This window comes from Gopherus evgoodei, chromosome 5, assembly GCF_007399415.2.
Source record: "Gopherus evgoodei ecotype Sinaloan lineage chromosome 5, rGopEvg1_v1.p, whole genome shotgun sequence".
NCBI lineage: Eukaryota > Metazoa > Chordata > Testudines > Testudinidae > Gopherus > Gopherus evgoodei.
Window position 1 is genome coordinate 61831411 of NC_044326.1, and position 18024 is coordinate 61849434.

An 18024-nucleotide genomic window follows, 5' to 3' on the forward strand; every position below is an offset into this window, starting at 1 on the left:
TTCTTTAAATGAAAATTTGGACAATGCACAAAGTTGTTGTTGTGGGTTTCCTATTTTTATGTGTGTGAATGTTTTGCATTTTCATCCTGATTGTAGGCAAACCCGTCCGCGGCTGAAAATAGCTCAAATGCTCCTAGAACAGTAGTACCAGCCAGCAGCTAAGATTCATTTACTCTTATCCCCTTCCCTCTTTCTCCCCTACAGATTCCTGGATTTGACTTAAACTTAAACCTTTGGAGTGCAAACCTTCGGAGTGCAAACCTTCAGAAAAGGCTAAATAAACAAGATCTGCATGTGCAAGGGCAGAAGCACTTACTTCCTCTGCACTTGAGGAACAGCCAAGCTGGTCTGTCTGGTAAGTCATATATATATATATTTTTTGTTTAACATATGTTTTATGTTTTCTTACTGCACTCATGACTGACCTTGATGATCTAGCTAATGTTCAGAGAGAACCTGCCACTTATTACTAGTATTTCTCAGCTATATGTTCTATTTCTGTGTATAAGTGCAAACCCAGTTATGTTATGCAGAAGCAAGAGTCTAGGTCCTGGTTTACCGTGCCTTTTTTGAGGCTCTCTGAAATATTCCTCTAAAGTTATATGCACTACATTTTAGAAGGGGCTGGATTTTAAATTAATTTTAATAGTTTAGCTCTCAGGTTGTTGTAACCAAATAATAAGAGAAGATCTAAAGCAAAGCCCCAGATCACTGTATTTTTTTTCTTCCTGCTTTTAGTATTTGAAAGTTAGTAGAATACAACCAATTATCTAAGTAAAGAGAGTTTCTCAATTATAGCTCATAAATCCTTAGTGTTTAAAAACCATCTTTCACATTGATTGGCTAGTTTGCTTGCTTGTTGCATGTGGTACAGAGACAATAGATAATCTAAAATGTTGTTGACATGTTCAATGTAAGATTTAATTTTTCTTTCCCTGATGTTCCCTGATGATGTATGCACTAGTTAATCTGTAGTGTTGGCACGTTTACCAGCAGGCTTCTTTAACCTACTCATAAAATATTTCTGTAACTGCCCTTTACTCCATTATAAGGATATTTGATGTGGCTTATAGTTTCCAAAGTACTTTGATCTGTGTACTTCCAACATAACACTTATTTTGATTATGGGGTGTTAATGTATCTTTGGGAGGGAAAATGTTTTGCTATGGTGATATGACAACACCTCCTGAATAAAAACTTTGGTTTGTTGACAACATTTCTGTATTCTTCCTTACTATGACCAAAATGAAGAAAATGTCTAAAAAAGCAAAACCAATTCTTCCATTTCTGAAATCTATCACTTTTTTCGAGCTTTGATGATCAGCTTCCTGCTACATGCTATAACTTCTCTAAGCAAGAAGCTAACATTAAATGATAGCTTACACAGACATAGTCCATCAGCTCACATACACTGTGGACTACTGGCTTACCACAATTACTATGTTTTTGTGTACTGTATGCCTCAGTTCAGCATAATTGGTTTTTCAAACTTTGCCATAGAAGAATCCTGGAATTAGAGTTCACATTAAAAAAAAAAGTTTATTGAAACACTGGGCCATATGTCAAAGCAAATCTACATTTAATAATACAGTAGTGTTCTGTATTAAACTTTTCATGAGGGGAAAGCTGTCGGGGTCAGTTCTCTTATTGAAAAGCTGTGACTGGGCTTCCTGACTCATTTAATTTTACAGGGGGACTTTTCAGTTTACTTTGTACAAGAAAAATTCATATCAAGTTTTTTAAAGCGTGTATATAGTTTATATTTTTTACCAAAATATATGTTATACAATAAAGACTTGTATAAAATTTAATATCTTGGGTGTCTTGTGATATTTGTTCGGAAATGCAGGTCCAGGTCAGAGCCCTATGCTAGTGTTTCCCACTGCTATGGGACACCTGGATCCCATTTCTGGACTCTGCTCCCCCAGGCCACCACATGTTGATAATTCTGGGCAGGTAGCAACCTCAGAGCTGTGTGGGATTTGCATCACTCAGCAGACACACCTCTAGCTGATTGACTCTTTTTCACCTAATAAGGGCATTCAGACAGCTAGTGAGGTGATGCATAATCATCCAGTGACCTGGTTATTTTGTCCATTTAATTTTATGACTAAACCACCTTGTCAACTGACATTCCGGTCTCTAACCAAAAGGAATCAACTGGCCTGTGCCTCTCCGCAACCATCTGTCCTCCTTTGCGCCTCAGTGCTGGGCCACCTTAGCCACCTTCTTCCACCCATGTCTCAAACTGCCTCTTCTCCTCATCTAGAGCTCTTCTCTCCTACCTGCTCGTCTTCCTGAACAGTGATCCTGTTGTCTTCTGATCCCTCACCGATCTGGCCCCACTTCCTCTTCCCCCAGCTTGAGCACTCTTTCCTCACTGATGTACCCAGCTTTTCCACCGTTCAGCAATGACTGCTTGTCTTCTCTGCTAATATTTGTTAGGTAGGGTGAATCACCTGTAGCCCATTTGTGGATGTCCATTATGAAGAGGTTTTTAAGGGTCTCTGAAAGGAATACTGTTTAGACAGAAGGTTGGCTGCTGCAATGTGGTCCCTGGTGAAGTGGGCACATGTTGGAGGAAATGTGTGATTCTCAGCAGTCCAACAGAGCCTCTTGGAGGAAAAAAATACAGCAAAACTGTATTATTTGCAAAACTTTCCAAATATTATTGTTTATCAGAATAATATTTGAGTTATGTAAAGTAATGGTGAAGGAATATCTATAACTGGGAATTTTCCACTTTTTTTCCATTTTAAAATGATGAAACATTTCATTAAAAAAATTATAGTCAAATAAAATTGCTCTGGAACTGAGACCAAATAATGCTAAATTTCAAGTTAGCATTCATTTTTATGATCAAGTAGTAAGCTCCTGCAATGAGGAGTTGGTATGTGAAATGCTGACACAACCTGAATTGTAGTGGTGTGAATGTGGCACTATACAAATAAATCAGCTGAATGAAGGAAGTCTCAGGAGAGCAGTGGAATGTCTTTCTTTGCTTAAATATACCTCTGCATTCATGAAGAACACACAGTAACGTTTTGTGCAGGTTTCTCCCTTTGACAGTGTGTCTTTGTTCACTCTCTAAAGGTGATGTCAAATATGTCAGTGAAAAAATAATAAACTTCCTGGTTTGCATTTTTTATTTTACTTAACTGATATGCTCCAAGGGAGCCTTGTAAGTCCTGAATAGCCTAGCACTGTTACTTGTAATGCAGTGTGTTTGGAGAGTAAAGGGTCACTCAGAGCAGTCAGTGTTTGGTTAAATAAACAAATAGGACCTGTCACTGCTGTCTGTATAAATTCAAACAGGGAAGTATGTGTAAACGTTTGGTAATGGAACCTACATCTGATCAAATAGGACATCTCAGAATTTCCTTGATTTGGTCCCAATGTGCAGGTCTATTTTCCAAATACAGTGATTGCTTTCAGGATGTGTTGCTTCTAGAAACAATTAAGGTTCTATCCTGATAGCTAGAATTACTTGTATAGTAAGAATTTTTCATGCTGATAAAGAATTTGAATTCAACATCTGTTCTGCCATCAGTGAGCTTGGGTAGCTCCCGTGGAGATTACTGTGAGTTACACACACTTATCAATAGCAGAGATTAGTGGGTGTTTGTTCTAACTGAATGTTGTTTAAAACTGTGTGACCATGCTGAAAAAACAAAAATAAAAGTGTTCAAAAATGGTAGAACAAAGTATGCAGGATGGCTGAAATTCATCCATTGTGTGGAGGGCAGCACACTACCCTTTTTATTACTTAAGGATCAGAGGGAAGATGCACCAGGGTCAACTGGCTGAGCATGTCTGCCTACTTACTGCAAGCCACAAAAGTAGTCTCCACACTGGGCCTACAAAGATCAGCACAGAAGGTTGAGGGTAACAAGTGGATAGTTCTGGGGCAAGCCTGGGGCAATGGTTCAACATTGACATAGATCAATTTGCCTTAATACTCAAGACAACTTCTGGAGAGGGATGAGGCTGCTGTTGCACCCTAGTAGTAGAGTAGGGATAGCAGCTGCAGAGAGCTAGCAGCCATGCACTGGTGGCACTTCTCTTATGTAGAGCTGGAACACACAGGTTTTATGTAGGTGGAATATATTTCATCTTATGTGATTTGTAAACTTGATTCTCCTTTCACATCACAGTGGAAGTGAGAACAGAATCATGCTCACTATTCTTTATTTCTATTCACTCGTGTTATGGAAAAGTCCAGTACTGAATGAAGAGCAGATAGAGCTGTGCTATTTGACTTCAACAGCTGGGCAGCTATTTGTCATCTAATAAAGTCACATATTCACAAATTATGTCCTAATGTAGAATCATCTTGTTTACTTTGTCTAGTTGCACTGTTGCAACTCATCATCATTATGTAGAGCTGTAATATTGTGACATGATGGCATATTATGTAAGAACTTCATCTTTTCTCCCTTCATGCTGGCTGCTGGGAAAGGGGCTCCCCTTTTTCTCATTCCCCATTACTGCCTCATGGGAGAAAGGACATTTCCTCTCCCTCGTCTTCCCTTGGCTTGGGAAACACCCTTACCTCTAGAGTTACTCCAGTCACTTAAGAGCCAACAGAGAGCCATTGAGACAGAGGGTCTTAGAGAAATACATGTAAGAGCCCTGATGAGCCTCCTGCAGTTTGTGGGGTGTGATGGTGACTGATGCCTAATAAATGTTTGTAAAAGGAAGTGATCAGAAATTCAAAAAATGTTTGACAAACATAATAATTGGAAATAGGTGTATCAGATAACGTGAAACATAAACTGACCTAAACCTTCAGCCACAATTCTAATGGCACCCAAACAGGACCTTTTTCAGGTTCAATAGTTTGGATATATGTGAAGATCTTTGTTTTTTATTTGTTTTCTTATTTTTGTTTTCACAAACCTTTGTACTTCCAGGTTCCAGTTAGAACCGGAAGCAGAGGTGCCAGCCTTTGGAACTTCAGACTTTCACACTTAGTCTGTTACTAGTAATTATGCAAACTTGGCCAAAAAATTAACTAGGGGCTGGACAGATGTTTCTGTTGGAAATCTGTGCCCACCTGAATTAGCCTTGTCAGATCCTGCCAAACATTTAACATGACAGTGCAGGTTTGGGGAGCCTTGGAATCAGGTGGCAGAACTACTTGTTTCAAGCTATTCATTTATTGAGGGTTTGGCTTTTGTTTTGTGAATTATCCGGGAATCCATCATAACTTTAACAAACTTGATTTTTATTCATAATTGTTCTAACAAAACTTTAAAGAATATATTTGTCTATTGGATTGTCACAAACTAGTGAATGTTTAAGTACACTCAATATTTTGAATTTGATATGCTTGACTGGTCAGCTAAGTCTCACAATGTAGTTCTTTGAACGGTTGCAGGTATGTATTCTGCTCAGGTGTGCATGTGCCTCGCACACAGCAGCTGGAGAATTTTGCCTAACAGAACCTTTAGTGTTGGTGCTTGCTCCCTGTGGTTCTAGACTTTTCTGTGGCTACATAAGGGCAGCATTGCCCCAACTCTCCTCAGTTCCTTCTCACCATCCTCAGCAGGAGTCAGGGCATTCTGTCTCTGTCTCCTCGGTTTGGGGACAGGCTCTCACTTTTACTGTGCTGGGGGTACAGTCACCAAAGACAAATGGATCCTAAGCACCATGAGATCAGGTTATGGCACACAGTTCCTGTGCATCCTCTTCCCTACCCTGTCCCTCTTCAGGGACCCCTTTTAACAAGACACTGATTCTTCAGCAGGTCCAAACTCTGCGTGTGCTTGAAGCTACAGAGGAGGTTCCCCTACAGCATGGGAAAAGTGATTCTGTTCTGGGTATTTCCTGGTCCCCAAATCTAAAGGTTTATCCTCTGTCTCCACAATCTTCATAGATAATTCAGATACATGAGATTCCATATAATCACCCTAGCAACTATCCTTCCCATGTTGAATCCAGTGACTGGTTTGCTGCCCTAGACCTTCAGGATGCTTATTTCCACATGGCTATCTTCCAAGCCACAGGAGTTTTCTGAGATTTGTTGTGGCAGATCAGCACTATGAGTTCACTGTGCTCCCCTTCAGTCTGTCCTTAGTACCTTGTGTTTTTACAAAATGCCTAGCTTACCTCAGAAAAAGAGGTATTTATGATTCCTATGGATGATTGTTTAGTGAGAAGTGAGACATCTCCCATGTCCAATTCACACCATCTCTTTTATCATCTGGGTCTTATATTGAACAGAGAAAAGTAGAAATTAACACCAACTCAAGAAATCAAATTCATTGGGGCCCTACTACTTTAGCAGTTTGAGTGTTTCTGCTGAACTAATGATTTCAAACACTTCAGCACATATTTCTGGCACTACAATCTCAACCTTCAACTACAGTCTGAGTACACCTAAAGCTACTAGGTGATATGGCTGCGTGCACTTAGGTTGTCCAGCATGCAAGGCTACACCTTTGCCCTCTTCAAGTGTGGCTGAAGTTTGTCTATCACCTGAGTTGTCATTTGCTAGACAGTCTTGTCTGAGTGCCTATGGAGATCCTGGGCTCCTTTTAGTGTTGAGAGTTGAGAGCAACGTATGCCAGGGTCTTCGCTGTACACATTCACCACCAATCAGGACTGTTGTCACTGACATCTCCTCAATCGCACATCTAGGGGTTTGTGGTCAGAACAAGAAGCTTTCCTCCATATCAATGCCTGGGAGTTCTAAGCCATTTACAATGCCCGCTGAGCCTTTTTGGAATAACATGGGGGCAGGCTGGGTCATATATGTTCATAATGTATTGTGTGAACAAGCAGCGAGGAGCCTGCTCCAACCAGCCATGTCAGGAGGCAACAAAGTTGTGCAGTTCTGTAGCAAGGAGAGCATCATCTCCCACAGCCACTCACTTAACTGGGGTCCGGTTCCAATGGACAGATCATTTCATTAGGAATTTCTTCCAGAATCATGAGTGGTCTTTGGAGTCCAGTATGCTCAGGTACATCTTCACTGAATGGGGCATTTTGACTGTTGATCCTTTTGTAATGAGAGAGAATAAGTGTTATCAATTTTGCTTTTGAGCGGGTCTGAGTTCAGACTCCTTAACTAACTCTTTCCACCTCAATTGGAGATCAACTCTGATGTACTCCTTCCCTCCAATCCCAGTCATCCCACAGGTCATTCTCAAGATGAGGTTAGATCATATCAAACTGATTCTCATTGCTACAGTTTGGCTAAGGCAATGTCTGTTCTCTCTGACCTTCTAAGTCTGTCAGTTTGACCCCCCCATATCGCTTTTCCTCTTCAGTCCAACCTACTAACTCAGCACCATGGTGAAATTTTGCATCCAACACTCTACATCTCACAGCATGGATGCTACATCGCTAAACGAGGAAGAACAATGTTAAGAAGTTGTTCGACAAGTGTTGTTTAACAGCAGGAAGTCCTCTAGTGGGATGACTTATTTGACCAAGTGGGAACATTTTTTTAGTTCACTTGCTCAGGGAATTAAACTAATGCTGGCCTGCCTGTATTCAGGACATTTTGTAGTACTTGCACCTTCAGTCTTCTGATCTCTCACTGAGCATATCGAAGATTCACTTGACCGCAACCATGGTGGTGAGGTTTCTAAGGAGAATCAGTTGTGTCCACCTGACTCTGTAAGAGCAGATTCTTTGCTGGACCTTAATAGTGTCCTGGATGCCCTCATGGGTCCTTTGTTTGAGCCCCTGGCAACTTGTTCTCTGTCCCTCCTGTCCCAGAAACCAGCCTATCTTGTAGCTATAACATCTGCAAGGAAAGTATGTGAGCTGCATGCCTTAATGGCAGAGCACCTGGTGTACAGTTTTTCAAGGACAATGTGGCCAAACAGCCATATCCAAATTTTGTAGCAAAAGTGGTTTTGCAGTTCATTTTTAACAAATGATTTATCAGTTTTCTTTCCTAAACTGCACTCTCAATGTGGATGAATAGCGACTTCACACCTTGGGTGTGAGTCAATTCTGGGCATACTACCTTGTCTGTTTATCTCCTGTGCAGATCGTATGAGCGGTGAGGTGATCTCTGTGCAAATGTGCAAATGATTTCCAAGTGGATAACTTCATTACATCAGCATATGAAGTAGTTCAGACCATGCCCTCACAGACTGAGGGCTCATTTGATGATGATGATAACATTCCTCAGTGATGTTTCAGTATTGGACATTTGCAGGCCTGCTCTCTGATCTTCTATATGTGCTTTTACCAGACTCTGTGATTACTACTATATCTAAGTCAGATGTAAACTTTGAGAAGGCAGTCATGTAACCATTCTTTGAGCAGATTCTGAAACCCATCTTCTTTGAGTACTGCTTGTGGGTCACCTAAGTGGAATATCCATCCGCAACCACTCAAAGAAAAGACAGTTACTACGCAGTGCAGATGTTTATTCCACAAGCCACCCTCCATCCCCTCTGCTTTGGGGTCTCTACTCCTGATGTTTGTGAAATAACTGAGGGAGATCAAGGCAACATTGCTCTTAAATAATCGGGTGGGTGGGATGGGCTAGAGTGACAGTGTGTGAGCACTGCCCCTACAGGTACTATTAGGCAAAATTCTCCAGCTTCTATGCACTGGGTGCGTGCGTGCACAGGTGAGTGGAATACACATCTGCATCCACAGCTGGAAGAACAGTTACTATACAGGAAAGTCAGTCTTTTCCCATCCCCTAATTAGCTTGGACTAATCTTTGTGAAGAGAAGTAGTACCCGAAGAAATCATTTGGACACTGAGTCTGTTGAGGAGAGAGCAGAGTGTCACACTGTAGGCAATAAGCAAATATTGGATGTTAGATCATTTAAAATCTTTCCTTTTCTCCTTTAGCACAAGAAAGAATATTATTTTTGGATTTTTTTATAAAGACCCCAGAGAAAGATTTATTGGCTGTCTTGAAGATTTCTCATTTAGTTTTCTCTTATTTGTTTTTTATTTATTATTTATTATTCTTACTTCCACCGTGTGTGTGTGTGTGTGTGTGTGTGTGTGTGTGTGTGTGATGTGTATGTTTGACAGCCTGACATGCATTTCCAGATCAAATACTCTTTTATTTTATATATATAGTTCCCAAAAGTATATTTGTATTACTCAAATAAAACCTCCTTCCCAAACGTTTTATGAACAAAGTCATAACAAAGTTGCACACACATCTGTGGAAAAGCTAATAGGGAAGAATATTTGCATGATTGGATTATATTACAAGTATATCTTCCCACTATTCACCCATCTCTAGTTGTGATGTCATCATGCTGTGAAACCAGCCCAGAAGACCTCACGTTCCAGAAGTCTAACTCTGGGTAATAGGCGTTAGACATCCGGCTGCATCTGACCAAGAAGAACACTGTGCTCACCAAGACCATCCTTAGAAACCTGAAGGAGATAATCAGCTGCTTCACCATGCCAATGGCTGTCTTCTGGCATATGAAACTTATGGGTTCACAGATCATTGCCTATATGAATAGAAAATGGCACATACTAACACTCTGGAAATAAATTTTAGTATTCATGGTGTGCTGATCTTATCCCAATGTCAACATTCAGAATCTATTTTCAATTAATGTCAAATTTTAGTGATTACCACTAACAATTGGCTGTTTATTTTTACATTTTAAAGTTGAAATGTGCCATTTATTCTATACATTAAAAATAAAATCTGATGCCTGCATCAGTAATCCCTCTGATTCTGGCATTATAGGAGTGGAATGGTATCTTGCCTTATTTACATCACTGCTGAAGTATATATTTAATTATTTCAACTCATTCCCCCCCCCCCTTCAAATTCCTCATTAGTGTCTTTATGTACCCAGACAAATTATATAATAATTGTGATATCCAGGTCAGCTAATTTTACATCAGATGATGGTAGGCTGTGTTCCACAGTGAACAAGAGGAAAAACTGAGTATTAAAATAAGGCATTGAATGAAAACGAAACAAAACAAAACGCCCTGTAGGCAGCGTATGCAGTTAGCCACATATGGATAGATTTTCTGACAATAGTCTTTCCACTTGTATTTTTTTCCATTTTTTTTGCTTTTGACTGAGAGCTTAACAGCACATCTTGATTTAACACACAGTTCTTTCTCTAAAGCCGTTGCTATATAATCTGTCAGTGCAAACACTATTCATGTTCTGCTGTGTGAAATTACACACGCTGATGGCTAACACTTGTAAATTCCTACCTGAAAACAGTGATAATTACGAACAACAAAGGTCTGTGTGGATTAACGTCTCATTAAATCTTTTAATAACAATTTGTATTTAAATGTATTTAAAATACATTAAGTCTGGCTTAGCTTTTTATTTTATATAGAACTTTATGTAGTTAGTGAGAGTGCTTATATATATTAGGATATTAGGAATGGCAATATACAAAAACCTGTAGGAGACACTTCAACCTCCCTGGCCACACTATAGCAGACCTTAAGGTGGCCATCCTGCAGCAAAAAAACTTCAGGACCAGACTTCAAAGAGAAACTGCTGAGCTTCAGTTCATCTGCAAATTTGACACCATCAGCTCAGGATTAAACAAAGACTGTGAATGGCTTGCCAATTACAGAACCAGTTTCTCCTCCCTTGGTTTTCACACCTCAACTGCTAGAACAGGGCCTCATCCTCCCTGATTGACCTACTTCATTATCTCTAGCTTGCCTGCATATATATATCTGCCCCTGGAAATTTCCACTACATGCATCTGATGAAGTGGGTATTCACCCATGAAAGCTCATGTTCCAAAACGTCTGTTAGTCTATAAGGTGCCACAGGACTCTTTGCTGCTTTTATATATACATGTAAGCAGAGTCAGGATGAGCTCTACCCTGACATCTGGTGGTGAATTATGGCGAGTGTGGAAAAGAATTTCAGGAGCTGATCATGTTTGCATAGGCACATCTACCCTGCTTAGCATAGCTCACGGCAGCCTAAAATGGTCACTTTGACAGCTGTGGGATCCCCAATTTCTCTGTTATTGGGGCAAGAGGAATAAAGGGTTGTTACCCTGATTATCTGAATGAGGGACTATGAACCTGTTTTATGAAAGAGAATCTCACCATCAACTAAGTAGCACTCGCTAGACGAGGGGCATGGGTGCCAAAACCCAGTGAAATGAGAGAGGTTGGGGACTGGTGTGTGCATCTGATGGTATGGGCCCTTTTTGAGGGCCTAGAACACCAACTGCACCTCCTCCTCTCTCCTGTTGGAGAGCAGAGCTAATTTTGATTCCATTAGGAATCCATCTAGAGGCTGCTGAGCTGAATTCACTTTGGGCCAATGGTGCACCAGCACTGGGGCTCCCCTCCTGCAAGCTGAAATCACTAAGAGCTGAAATCACTAAAAGAGCTAAACTTACTGAGCTGAGACCACTGAGTGCTGTGTTAACTAGTGGGGGAGCCTGAAGATCTATCCCTAAGCGGCTGGCAGAGCGGAGCAGTTTGCAGCATAGTTGGAGCAGCCCACGGAACAGTGAGCAGAGCAGAGCTGAGCTGAGCAGTTTGCAGGACGGTTGGAGTGGCCCGTGGAGCAGAGCGAAGCGGTTTGTGGAACAGCGAGCGAGCGTGTGCAGCGGTCTGCGGGAACAGCTGGAGGAGTGGCACAGCTAGTGGAATGGAGCCGGTCATGGTGAAGGCTGCAGCAGAACTCCACGGTGAGACAGGACAGTCAGCCCCAGCCCACGTAAGGTGCCCCTTAATACCCTGTGTGCACCCCCCAGCATTTCCACCCAGGCTGGGGGGGTAAAACTCTGCAGATAACCTTTTGAACTCTCGGATGGCACTGCCCAGGGACAGAGACTTTTGGCTTGTTGGACTTTGGGGTGATTGGACTTAAGACCCTAAGGGGAAAAGAACATTGCCAAAACTTATTTGGTGGGTCTTTTGCTCATGGTTTATGTTATCAATCCTGTTTGTGGTGTTTCCTCAATATGATGCCACATTGTTTCCCTCCTTTATTAAAAGGATTTTGCTACACTCAGACTCTGTGCTTGCGAGAGGGGAAGTATTGCCTCCTAGAGGAGCCCGGGGGGTGGTATGCAATTGTTCCAGGTCACTGGGTGGGGGTTCGAGCCGGTTTTGCAATTGAAACACACATATTCATAACAGGTGTCGTGCTGTAAAAACTGCCTTAAAATAATAAAAATTAAGAGAAACTCCAGCAAGATGAGTGAGACTTGGTAGGTCTGTTAATATTAGTAACTTTATAATTATAAAACAGGATGACTACATGTCTATGCAGAGGGAAGGGAACTTTGGCTGCTATTCTCACTGAGAGATTCTTTTTATCTTAGGCCAATTGGTATAGTGAGTAGAGTGTGGTTGTTTTTTTTTACACTGAATCATTTCTCTTTTTTGTTTTTTGTAACAAAAGTCCTCCCTGAGAAACACTGAACTAAAAATTCCACCATGAAGGCAGCTCAAATATTCTTCTTGTTAATTGACAGGATATAGGGAAAAAAACCTCCTTGAAAGGGCAGAGAAGTTCATTTGCTTCAGAAAGGACTTTGGTGTAGTGACCCTGCATTTTCAGGGCAGTTTCTCTGCCTGACAGTTCGAGGGCTATAGAGCAAATTTCTAGAACTCTGCCTAAGAAAGCACTTATTGTACTACCTAAGTGAAGAAAGGCAGCTCCCGCCTCCCTCAGGGATTGAGCCACATCTTGTGGCAGCCATTGGAGTCTAAATCCATTTATGAAGTATGCTTCAAAGCAATATCAATAGAAGATCCTACAAAAACCATCCATGGGATAGTATGAGGCATATATAGGAGTCAAGTTTTAAATATACCTTTTAAGTCTTAAAACACAGCATTAGTTTTGCAGTCAATGAATGGGGAAGGAGAACAAAAATAACTCATGAAGCTCTGTTTGTAGAAGGACAGTAAAAACATAGCATGTGTACCAGTTGTAACTGCCCAGACCTAGGCAGGATTGGGGCCTTGTATTTGTGCATATGTACAAGCATTTCCACGTACCAGATCAGTAACTACATACAAATGAGAGAACTGGGACGGAGGGTGTTGGTGTTAGTGGTTGCAGTACAGAAGACCTGATTCTACTCTGCCATGAGTTCACTTTGTCACTGTAATCAACTCACTTAACCTTATGGTGCCTTGTTCCCCATATCTGATTGGGAATAATTATTATATTCATCTTCATAAAGTGCCTTGAGATTTTTGGATGTGTAATGCAAAGCATTATTTATTAGTGCTTGCAAATGCGTGGCTTTTGCAAGTACAGTGATGTGTGTGTCCTGATTGTATAATTATTATGTCTATGGTACCATAAAATATGTATGGCATTCTGCCTTGAAAATTTGGCCCTATGTATACCCAGAATATTCATTTTTAGTAATACTCACTTTCATATCCCTGAATAGTTAATAGCACAAATGTGTAAGTGTTAGGAAAGTTAAAATAGTGTGTGTTTTTTCCCCTTGATCCTAAGCTGAATAATTTCTGGACTTGTTTCCTAATAGTGAATTTCATTGTTAATTTCAAATGAATAAATAAGGTCCAGTCTGACAGATACTTCGCTTATACTTGGTTTTTTAAACGTTACTTTATATATTAGAGGTTGCAATTGGCTTTATTACAGCATTGGTGAGTTATATTTTCAGTCAGTGTGATCTCAAAGATGAAATCCTTGTTTACAATAAACCATTTTTGACACATTTTATTATTTAGCCCTCATTCAAAAACTGACCCTTTCAAAGGTGCAGTAGACATACAGGTCATGCTTGTTCGCAGATGCCATGAGACATTTTGTCTTCGGTGTGTATAATCCCTCCTGGACAGTATAGTTCTATGCTGCTTGCAATAGCAGGTTGTGCCTAAATAGCTTAAAAATATAATTGAGCCCAGCAATAGTAAATGTTATGGGACTGATTCTGTTTCACTGGTGTAAATCAGGAGTAATTCCACTGAAGTCAAAGGAGTTAGACCAGAGTAAAGATGGGGAAAGTAAAATCAGAAATGGGCTTTCTATGTTTTGAACGTTGCTGTGATGACAAAATTGCTGAACATGTAACTAATGGAAACAATCTCTGTCATTCCCTCGGCTGCTTTAAATCCTTCACCCGGCTTTGCCCAAAGTTGCCTTTTTTTTTCTTCATTTGGATTATTTTCAAAGTTCAGACAGAGACCTGCACACTTCACTTAGTTTGTCTAAAATTAAGGGTGTTTTTCCCCTGAGTCCCACCAATTTGTCCAAATATGTTCATGAATTAATTGGCAGAGCAACTGGGTTCTTACTGTGACATTTCTTTCCAGTGAATCATTAAGTGGAATGAATGTTGTAGCTAACAGGGCAAATGTCTTACTAGTTACATTTTTGTCCCTTTTCCAAATTGTTTCTTCCTCATTACACAACTGAAATTTGGCTAAAGAAGTACCAATAGCCACAGTAAGAATAATGAAAACTGAGCATTTCTTAGTACTGAAAAGAAGAGATCAGCCACACACATTAAGGACCTTGAAATTTGCAACACAGCTATAACAACAAGTAATATATGGTCCAGTTCTGCCGTCTTTGTGTTGAGTAGTACCTTATTTCACAAGTAGTCACATTGATTTCATTGAAGCTGCTCTTGGTCTGAGGTAAATGCGGCAGAACTGGGTTGGTACTGATCTAAAATCACAGCTATTTTTTTGCTCTTAAGCTACATTTAATCTAGATGTTTAGATCTAGACATCTATCTATGTTATATTCCTGAAAATATTATTGAACTTATTAAATATTGTGCCTTGTAAGAATATTATGAATATTGATTTTCAGTACAGTCCTCTGTAGTTTATAACATTACTGTTTATTCTGGATTGTGTTCCACTCTGTCACTGGAGAAGATGTGGAGAAAAATCAGCTATGTAAGTGACTCAGCCCCAGTCCAAAAAAATCTCAAATTTGTCACCCTCCTTAAATCTGGTGAACTAGTGAGCTGCTTTCTTATAGAGCATAAGTATGAGGTGATGGTAGTTGTGCTTTCCCTCCTCTGTTGCTATTTGTTTTAAGTTATAAACCATGCAGGATTGTACTGGAGAGAGATTCTTGTCTGGCAACATGCAATTATTGTTTGATGGTTTCAACTGTGGTCATGTTCATCAAGTTGGAAGGTTAGGGGAGCAATCCACTTCAAAACCAAAGCCAATACTATTTCAGTGACCAAACACCAGGAGCCACTTGTGTGTAAAGTGACCATTACTTCTCATTGGATCCTGAGGAAAGGTATGAGGTTCATGTCTGAAACTAGGCCTCAACAAGGCATCAGTGTTGCTGCCCAATCATGTGGCTTATTCTGTCTACAATGTAATTAAATTAGTGAAATGTATTCTAAAAAATTACATTTAGCCAAAATTAGACTGTGATAAGCCCTGGATGCTTGAAATGTAGTGAACTGCTCATCTCTGTAGGCCACCAGGTTTCATGTGAACTTGCAAAACAACAATGGCCTTGATAGCTTTTCAGAGAAAAGCAAAATTTGTACGTATGTTTTATGCACTATTTTTGATCTAACAAGCTGTGGCAATTTCAAGTAATTAAATGTAAATATACATGTTCTGTGGAGTGTGCTTCATGCTGAGAATCCTCACAACAGAGCAGGGTGGATTTGATTTAAATCAAATTGATTAAATCACTAGTCAGGAAGACTCGATTTAATATGGATTTCTACATAAAAGTGAATTCTTGTTGGTTGTTATAACCTTAGTACATTTTCTTCACAACTCAGAGATGTAGGTTTCATTTTTTAGAGGGTACACACTATACATTTTTTAAAGTGATTTATTTTAAAAACTTTTCAGATTAGTTTTACAGCTATATCAGAAAATGAATGATTTGTTTGGTTATTTCATTTACCAAAGATAATCGAAGCAGATATTTATGAAGTCACTGGGAGGTGAACTATCTCCTATTCAACAGGTTAATATTAATATTTGGAGGATTTTCTTGCCATGCTGTATTTGGAGGAGATCATTGCAAGACAGACATTTAAATTGTTTTATTTAACTAAAACAACAATGTTATGTATTCTGGATTTTTTTCTTCAATGGCAAATATAGTATTTTAACAAAACAAGCATATGAATTTTTGAATTTAATTAAACATTCACATTTTTTAAAATCAGGTTTTGTTTTTGTTAAAATTGTTTTTAACTAAAATAGTTAAATAAAATATTTCATGTAACTGTGTCAGACAGGTCAACATGAGAAACTTAAAATATTGGCTTTTGCAGCTAACTCGGTCATCTTCGCTGTCATTTTCCTGGTTTTTCATAATCTGGAAAAGAAGAACAAGCTTTCCTGCTTTTTCAGGTCCAAAATGATTTCTCAATTTGGAATGAATTAGTCTAAAGAGAGAAAATATTCTTTCTACACCGGCAGAAGAAGCTACTGCTTTTAAAAGTGAGATAATCACTTGAACTGTCTCTGAATCCAAGTGCTTAAGTGACTTCCAACAGTTCACTGGTGTGACTTTCTTTAAAACATCATCAGCAAACATATGTATTTCTTGAATGGTTCACCCTTAGCTCTGCAGTTTATTATAGTTGGCATCATGGAGGAACGATTGCTGTATGGCCACGTCATAGCCAACTCCTCTTCAGCAGTTAAGGTTTGACCCTGGTGCTGCGTATTGAGAATACACCTCTACCTTGATATAATGCGACCTGATATAACACGAATTCAGATACAACACGGTGAAGCAGTGCTCCGGGGGGGGGGGGGACACGCACTCCAGTGGATCAAAGCAAGTTCGATATAACGCATTTTCACCTATAATGCGGTAAGATTTTTTTTGGCTCCCGAGGACAGCGTTATATCAAGGTAGAGGTATATTTGCAAGAAAATGAGCTGCAGATAGTGCTTGTCCCATTTGTATTTTTTTAATGCTTGTAATTTAACTCTGTCATTGCATATTTCTCTTTTTAAGATCTCACTCAGTTCCTTCCTAATTTCAAGAGCATCAGCAATAAAACAGCTATTTCCCTGCATTTTATTCAAGGCTACAGAAATAGGCTTCAGGGTACTCCACATGCATTCAACATTTCTCTTAAGCCCAATGCTGAGAACCTTGGCTGTGACAGTGCCATCTATTTTTTCACAATTTTTTTCACAATTTTATTCACAAACTGTCATCAGATTAGGCCAGTTCTTGATGTAGTGCTCAAAACAGTCCACTACGGAGTTCCATTGCACGTCTTGTGGGAGAGTTAGCTTGGTTCCTCCCACTTTTTTCAGAGCAGCTGCTGCAAAGTGGTTGTTATAGAAGTATTTTGCAAATTCAACAACATTAGCCTTTATTTCTGGAACACTGAAGTCTTTGGCTAGGAGGTGCATCAAATGAGTACTGCAACCAGATGTTATTAGGTTGGGACTCTCTTCTAAATGGCTTCTCATCTTAGATACATCTGCAGCATTGTCTGTGACCTAGCTGCGTACTAGACATTTGAATTTTTTTTCAGTTTGTTATAGCTTTTACTGCTGCTACTTGCTGTGTGTACATTTCCTGATGTATCAATTGTTTCTGTAAAGAAGAAGTTCTGTAAAGAAGAAGTTCCCTTCTTCTGTTGTCGTACAAGCACATACAACAAGATTATTGTGAACATTGCTCCACCCATCAAGACTCAAGTTAACAATTTTACCTTCTAGACCTTTTGCACACTGCTCAATTTCTCTGTATCCTGGTTTAATGACTGAATAATGTTAATGAAGTATGGGTTCTCAATCATATGGAAAGGAATTTGTTGCTTAAACAAACCGGGCAATTTTTTCATCAATTGCATCTTTTTGTTATCTGCTAGTTCTTATCACAAACTTATCTGTGGTTGGTTCTCGATGATGAAACTTTTTTTTTTTTGACATATATGATGTGACTAAAACACTGTCATTGGCAGATAACTCTGAACTATAGAAAATGATGGTGATTTTGAAGGTGGATAGTCTTCAGAATCCTGTATGTTGAGGATGGATTCTCCTTAACAAACTAAGTCAATGCAGTTATTTAATTTATTATTACCATACTGCTCATTTAGTATTACTCATTGC

At 39.6% G+C, this 18024-nt stretch overlaps 1 protein-coding gene across 3 annotated transcripts in view; it reads left to right on the plus strand.

Annotated features, from left to right (window-relative positions):
* The first annotated feature begins 289 nt into the window (after positions 1-289).
* SORBS2 (sorbin and SH3 domain containing 2) overlaps positions 290-18024 on the plus strand; it is a 248694-nt gene continuing 230959 nt past the window's right edge. For all 3 annotated transcript variants that reach the window (XM_030563381.1, XM_030563382.1, XM_030563383.1), the window contains exon 1: positions 290-355. The gene's annotated coding sequence lies outside the window, so the exon portion shown is untranslated. The remainder of the gene's footprint in view (positions 356-18024) is intronic.